Genomic DNA, 7,356 nt, shown 5'->3' on the forward strand with positions numbered 1-7,356 from the left:
AAAATTGTCAAGACATATGGCAAAGACAGAAACCAATAAAAAAAAATAAAAAATAGATAATTTTTTTTTGCTCAAAGACCCTTTGTAGATAACATCAAAACAAACAAATTAATCACAATTCTAATAAATGAATAGTTTTTATTTATTTTTGTCAAATGTCTCTTTAATACAACGCTTCATTAATATTATGTCATGTGTCATGTAGATATATTAGGCAACTCATTTCAAAATTCAAATTTACATTTTCTAATTATATGTTAAATTTGAAGTTATAATAACTTTAAAAATTTGATATATCTCTTAATTAATAATTTATTTAAAATGACTTATTTAAAATAATTGATTAATAATTATAAATTTTTATTATAAAAGTTTAATTAATTATATAACGATGGTTCCCATAGATTATAAACTAATATGAAAATAAGATAATAATTACATGTAATTTTTTGAAAAAAAAAACCTATTTTTTTTAGATATAATTTGAATAATTAAACATATATGCACTATTAATTTTTCCATTTGGTTTAATCACATCCACAATATGAGTTTTTAAGAAGTCTTTTCACTACAAGAAAAACACATGGAAAGTGAAAAAAAAATATATTTGTAGAGGTTTTTGCAAACAACTTTTTTTAAAAATTTTATTAATTAACAAGCTCTTCTATTGAAATTTTTTTCAATGATTTAGTGGGTTTCATAGACTTTCATCCAACTATAAGTAAAGACTTCTATAAAGGTCCCACAAAAAGACAATAAAAACGCTCTAACACTGTCAAGATTAAATAAGTTTTTTATTTTAATTTTTTTAATAAAAAACAACGATAAAAAGCTTCATATTGTGGATGTTATAAGATCATCTAAGCTGAAGGCCGATTTAAAATTTCGATTCCTCCTGTATCAAACACAAAATTTAAAATTTCTCATTCATTTTACATAAAAAATGGATCAATATTCAAACACTTCATACACCCCAAACACACCCAATTGTGATTCACCTATCGACTCATACACGCTTTAACACATCATTTCATCCATACCCACACTTTTAATCATCCACGATGGGTTCATGAACATATTACAAACATCACCTATTCAATATCAACATCTTTTTCGACAACCATTTCAACAAATTACTTCCACCAACCAAACTATTTCCAAACATCAAACCAATTCCAACAATTTCATTCTTCTTAATTTCAACATTCACAACCACAATTGTAACATCCCAAAGATACGGTCGAAAATTTTCAATTTAAATTACTAAAATAACCTATCTTTCAGAATCATTCCATCCAAAACATAAATCAAAGTATAAAATCAAGTATCTCATCAAAAACCCATATCAAAATATCAGAGTAAAAACATCCCATATTATAACAAATGGTGTGTGCACTGCAGTCATCCCGAGCTCTTCTCCTTGCTACCGGAAGTACTTGAAATCAAAACTAAAAACTGTAAGCACGAAGCTTAGTGAGTCTCCCCAAACTACCACATATCATACACATAATCACATAGTCACATAATAACATAACATGGGCATTGCCCGTTATATCGGGCCCTGCCCGGCATCAGACCGAAATCCGGCATCAGGCCTCGCCCGACATCAGACCAAAATCCGGTACATATAAACATATCAACAAATACATAATCACATAATCACATAATCACATAATAACATAACATGGGCCTTGCCCTACATCGGGCCCTGCCCGACATCGGACCGAAATCTGGCATCGGGCCCCGCCCGACATTAGACCGAAATCCGGTATACATATAAATATATCAACAAATACATATAAACATAATCACATAATCATGAACGTATAAACATTCCTCGAGCCCCATCTGACATCAGATCGAAATCTAAAAACATATAACATAAACATATAAGCATTCATCGGGCTTACCCCGACATCGGACCGAAGTCCAAAACATATAAAACAAGTACATGCAAGAATCACGAAGATATCAAACATACAATCATTCCTCGTGTTTTCCCCTACATCGGACCGAAGTCTGAAAACATATAGACCTACATCGGGCTTTGCCCGACATCGGACCTTAGCTGACATATATTAACATATGTAAACATGCTGACATTGGTGCCTTCGACTCGTTCCTACAGGAGGGAACTCACCTCGCAAAGTTGAATGTTGAAACTCACAGTAAGGAATCTCTAACGGCGGATCCAACGACTCCCCGACTATCATTATCACAATAACACTTAGTCAAAATCCAATATTCGTTCTTAGAGTAAAATGACCATTTTACCCCTGGTCAAAGTCAACATTATGGTCAAAGTCAACATTCTAGGCAGACTCAACTCACCGAGTTCCATAAATCAGAAAACTCTGAACTCGCGATCCGACTCGTCGAGTTCTTCACGAACACGTCGAGTTTCTCATATCAAGAGAATCGGGACTTTCCAATTCCACTCGTCGAGTCTTCCCAATAACTCGTTGAGTCTTACCTTCTATAAGGTCGGGGCATTTCGACCCAACTCGTGAGTTCCTTTATGAACTCGTCAAGTTCTTTAGTCTGTTAAGCTATCTTAATATATTAAGCTCATATCCTACATATCTAAGCTCCATACTTCATATCAGTGTTGCAAAACTCGGCCTACTCGCCCGAGTACTCGGCCGATTACTCGGAATCGGCCCTCCACCGAGGCGAGTAATGTCAACTCGGCCAAAAAACTCGGATTTAGTCAAAATCGGCCAAAAATCGGTCAAACTCGGTCAAAAATCGGACAAACTCGGTCAAACTCGGGCCTACTCGGGCCTACTCGGTCAAACTCGGCCAACTCGGTCAAAATCGGTCAAACTCGGTCAAAGGGTCAAAATTGTCATAAAAAGAGAAAAAAATCAAGAATTTCAAGATTAATATGTATAATGCACTTAATGATTTATTATTTAACACAAACATGTGATTATTACTACATATATATATCTTAAATTTTCAGTAATTATCCACGTAGTGAGACAATTATGTGTATTTCAGTTTTTATGTATTCACATGTATCTAATTTTGGTTATATATTTCAACCAATTTTGATTTTAACTTATGATTTTGACATATATAATTTTCTAAAAAACATTTCTACATGAATTACCGAATCCGAGTACTCCCCGAGTACTCCCGAGTACTCGCTACTCCCCAGTCGGCCGAGCAGGTACCGAGTAGCGAGTTCTACAACCTTGCTTCATATACATGTTGAAAATATCCTTTTAAGGGTAAAGTTTCAAATTTACCCGTTAATACCCTTCCTTAATGGGTTTAGCTCAAACCCTAATCTTTAAGACCTAGATCTTGATCCATAAGCCATCAATACTTCAAGCTAAGGCATACAAACTGAGATCTAGACCCTAGACACTACATGAACACATAAGGTCTCCGACTTTCTCTCCATACATGGCCTTTTGGAGCTTAAAAGGCCAAAATTACACCCTAAAGCTTGCATGGGGCTTCAATGGCCATAAAGTTTGCACCTCTATGCCATGAAAGCCCTTCAAGCCCCTAGATTTGGAGGTATACTCACTTGGGACATCTATTTCCCAAAAATCAAGATATTTGGACCAAAAACCCAATAAAAGTGAAGATGAGAAGATCTAAGTAATCATTAAGCAAGTTTGAGACTTGCTTACCAGAAAATGTTGCAAATGGAGTGAAGTTTCTGGATCTACTCTCTTCTTCTTGAGTCCTCAAGCTTCTTCTTCTTCCACAAGCTTCGAATGCACAAGTTTCTCTAAAAAATGACTCACAAGCTCACAAAAGGCATTAGGGTTTCGAGATTTAGGGTTTGGGACTTAAAGCCTGTAAATGAGGCCATCCGTTGAAGGTTAAGATGTTTGAATAGGGTGCAAAACCCTGAAAATTAGAGTTTCACTCTTCCAGTCCCACTCTTTGAGTTGGGGCTCTCAACTCGTCGAGTAGACTTTACATCCCACGTCCAATTCCATTCCTACTCGACGAGTTTGGGGCTTCCAACTCGTCAAGTTTCTATACAAAAGTGAACAAATATTAATTAAATACATACTAGGAACTAAGCGTTACAACAATATTCCCAGGACGTTGACGGCGAAGCACTATCGGAATCTCAATTACACTAATCAAGAAGAAAAAACAAACAAAAGTAAAAAAAGACAGTAGAAATTGGACCGAATAAAACGAAGCAACATTAATGCGAGCTTGAATTTCTATATCTCTAGATGACCAAATTGGCAACGACCAATCTATAATGGATTTTTGGAACCACGTTCTAGCATACTTCCATGTCATATAGTAAATGGTGAATATCTGACCTTCGACAGTTTACATGGCTAATTACGCAAGATAAGATATAGCTACACCAACTTTAGCGACATCTTCAACAACCTCATGACTATGCATAAAAATGGGTCCAACGACTTCAACATTTTAACCATCGTGCTTTATGCATATAAGATACCCACTATGGTAAATGATTTAGCTATAAAAAGCATGACTAATTATGCGCGATGGTCTAAAGTATGTCCTTAATCTGAATTCGCTTACACAATCACAATCTGTTGGCTCCAACAAATGACCGAGAACTTCGGAGTCAAACATAGGTTTTGTAAACAACCTCAACGATGAATTTGACGAGGATCAACCAACAGTCACCATTTGACACCCGGTGTGAAGGGACAAAGCAAAATAGGTGACATCATCTTAGAGAAAAAGCATTTCCAATGTTGAAAACTACACAACGATAGTAGCAGCAAATCATTAACATATACACCAGAGGATAGAGTAATGTTAATTTAGTTTTATCAATGTAATTTTTATTTTTAGAGTAAGTTTTCAATTTTTATGTAGTTTTTATGCAATTTTATTTGTTTTATTAATGAACCTTTTATTTTTCTTTTGGAAATGGCGTGGAGTGATGAATATTTTCTAAGGTATGTGGGGTGGTGTGATGTGGTGATGTAGATGTAATGAAGTTAAGACCACACATTTTTAAAGTAAAGAACCTATGATATCCTTAAAGTATCCACGATAGAATCTCTTTTAAAGCTTAAAAAAAGCTTTCAAGATTTTAAAAACTATATGAGTGAAATTAACAAGCTTATAATTAAAGTTTTTTTTTCATAATGTAATATTATTTTATTTATTTTTAGCATATATAATTATATGATTGATATTATGGGACTGTAAAAACAGATAAAACTATATTAATGGGCTTTGTGTTTTACAAAAATTCATAAGTGCAGCCTTAACTTTTTTTTAAACAAGAATGATCATTATGCTTTCATTCTCTTATGTGATTGGTCAATTACCCATTGTTGTTGCCACCTCCGACAACCTATCGTTGACAACCAAAATGTAGCATCCCAATCCTCAAATGTGAAATTTAATTCTTTATACATGTTTTCTTTAGAACTCGGCGTGTTGAGGTGACTTTTGGCCGCGGATATTAATGAACCAACTCGACGAGTTGGCAGCTGAGAATGAAACCCTAATTTTTAGGGTTTTGCACCATATTTAAAGGCCTTAAGTCCCTTGGTTGGCCTCCTTACCAGCTGCTTCTGTCCAGAAACCCTATTTTCGTGTATCATCTTCCAGACTTGAGTGTTCGAGCTTGTGGAGAGCTCGGAGAATTGATTTTTGGTATTCTTTTAAAGGAGCCTTGAAATTTGAAAGGCTATAGATCCAGAACCTTCCCACTTGTTGCGGTATTTTTGAGGTATAAAGTCGACTCCTTGCTTCCTTATTTCTTAGATCTCTTCCTTGAAGTTTTATTGTGATTATTGGCTCATTGTTGGGTTGTTCAAGGAGTTGAGTGTTTTATGGGTTGTCACTTTAGATCTGGCCATTTTGTGGCCTCATTTGGCTTAAAGTTGCAACTTTATTAGGTTTTAGGCCTCATTCATGCATTAAGTCCTTTATTAAGCCTTTCATGATTTCTAGAACTTCTTGTTGACATGAATGAACGTAAAGTTGGCAACTTTACCTGGTTTTCCAGCTCCAAGGTATCAGATCTACATTTTGAAGCCTTAGATTCGATAAACGGACTGAATGTGTTAAGCTGGGGAAAACTCGACGAGTTTTCCAGCCAACTCGGTGAGTTGTCTAGGGTTTTATCGACCTTCTGAGTATTACATAAACTCGACGAGTTCATTGGTGCACTCGACGAGTTGGGTCAACATGGACAATTGACCTTGACTATTGACTCTGACTTTGACCATGGTTGACCAAGTTTGACTTTTGAGGGAAATTTGGGTATTTCAGAATCTTGATGGAATTGGTCACATGGTGGTTGTAGGTATTTGGGTCGAGAGCTGAGATTTGGAGTCATACTTTATCAGTTCTGCACTACTTGTGAGGTGAGTTTTTCTCACTGTACTTTCGGGTCGAAGGCACCAAGGCTGACCCATTGGTTTGATAACCAGATATTTGTTGATATCTTGAGTATGGAATAGATATGCATGATGGATTTGATATGACTGTCTGGTAGATCTGTAGGATTACCTGTGATATTGTATGTTTATTTATATATGATATTATCTGTTATATGTCAACATATTGTATGTGTAACGCCCAGGTTTCAGGGCTAAGCATTTTTTTCAATGTAATAGTCTCGGTCAACCATTGTAACTCTTTTTGAAGTAATAAAGATGAAATATTTGAGTATTTTGTGAATTTATATGCTTATTATTTCATTATAAAGATATAATTAATAAAGAATAAAAATAAGCGTCAAAATTAAATTGTGATATAAGCTTGATATATTTACATAAAGTTATAGAGTACGTTCCCGCCTATGCGTTGATATAAAGAACGTCGAAAACGGAGTTCGTATGCAAAAGATACGACAGTTTTAAGAAAATCAGACAGTAAAACACTACTTTTCTTTAATCGCGTAAAACCGAATCGATCCTTTGAGGTACTTATACTTTGCCGACGGGATTTACGAGAGCGTTTTTGGACTAAGGATATGGTCTAGTATTTTATTTCATACTCGAAATATTTTTAACGAAAATATTTACAAAAGTTGCGAAAACGGACACCGCGTGCCGTTTAGACGCAAAACTTTAAGTGCGATTTTCCGGAGTTCCGTAACTCCAAAAATTAATCCGTTCGGGTTTCTGGAATCCTTGAATTACCCTCTTTCATAAGAAATTTTCGAAAACGCAATACGATGTCGGTATCTCGAGATACCCGATTTTGTGTGTTTTGGGCAATTAAAGGAGGAATAACCCATGTGGACCCACATGACTTGCATGGGAGAAAATCCCTAGCCAATTGCTTCTCCTCTTGGTCTTGTCCACGTGATCTTCTCCTCATCCCCACTCTTTTGCTTGCACACTTCAATTTGTGAGTACATTGCTTGGC

Source organism: Lactuca sativa, chromosome 2 (genome assembly GCF_002870075.4).
Source record: "Lactuca sativa cultivar Salinas chromosome 2, Lsat_Salinas_v11, whole genome shotgun sequence".
Classification (NCBI taxonomy): Eukaryota; Viridiplantae; Streptophyta; class Magnoliopsida; order Asterales; family Asteraceae; genus Lactuca; species Lactuca sativa.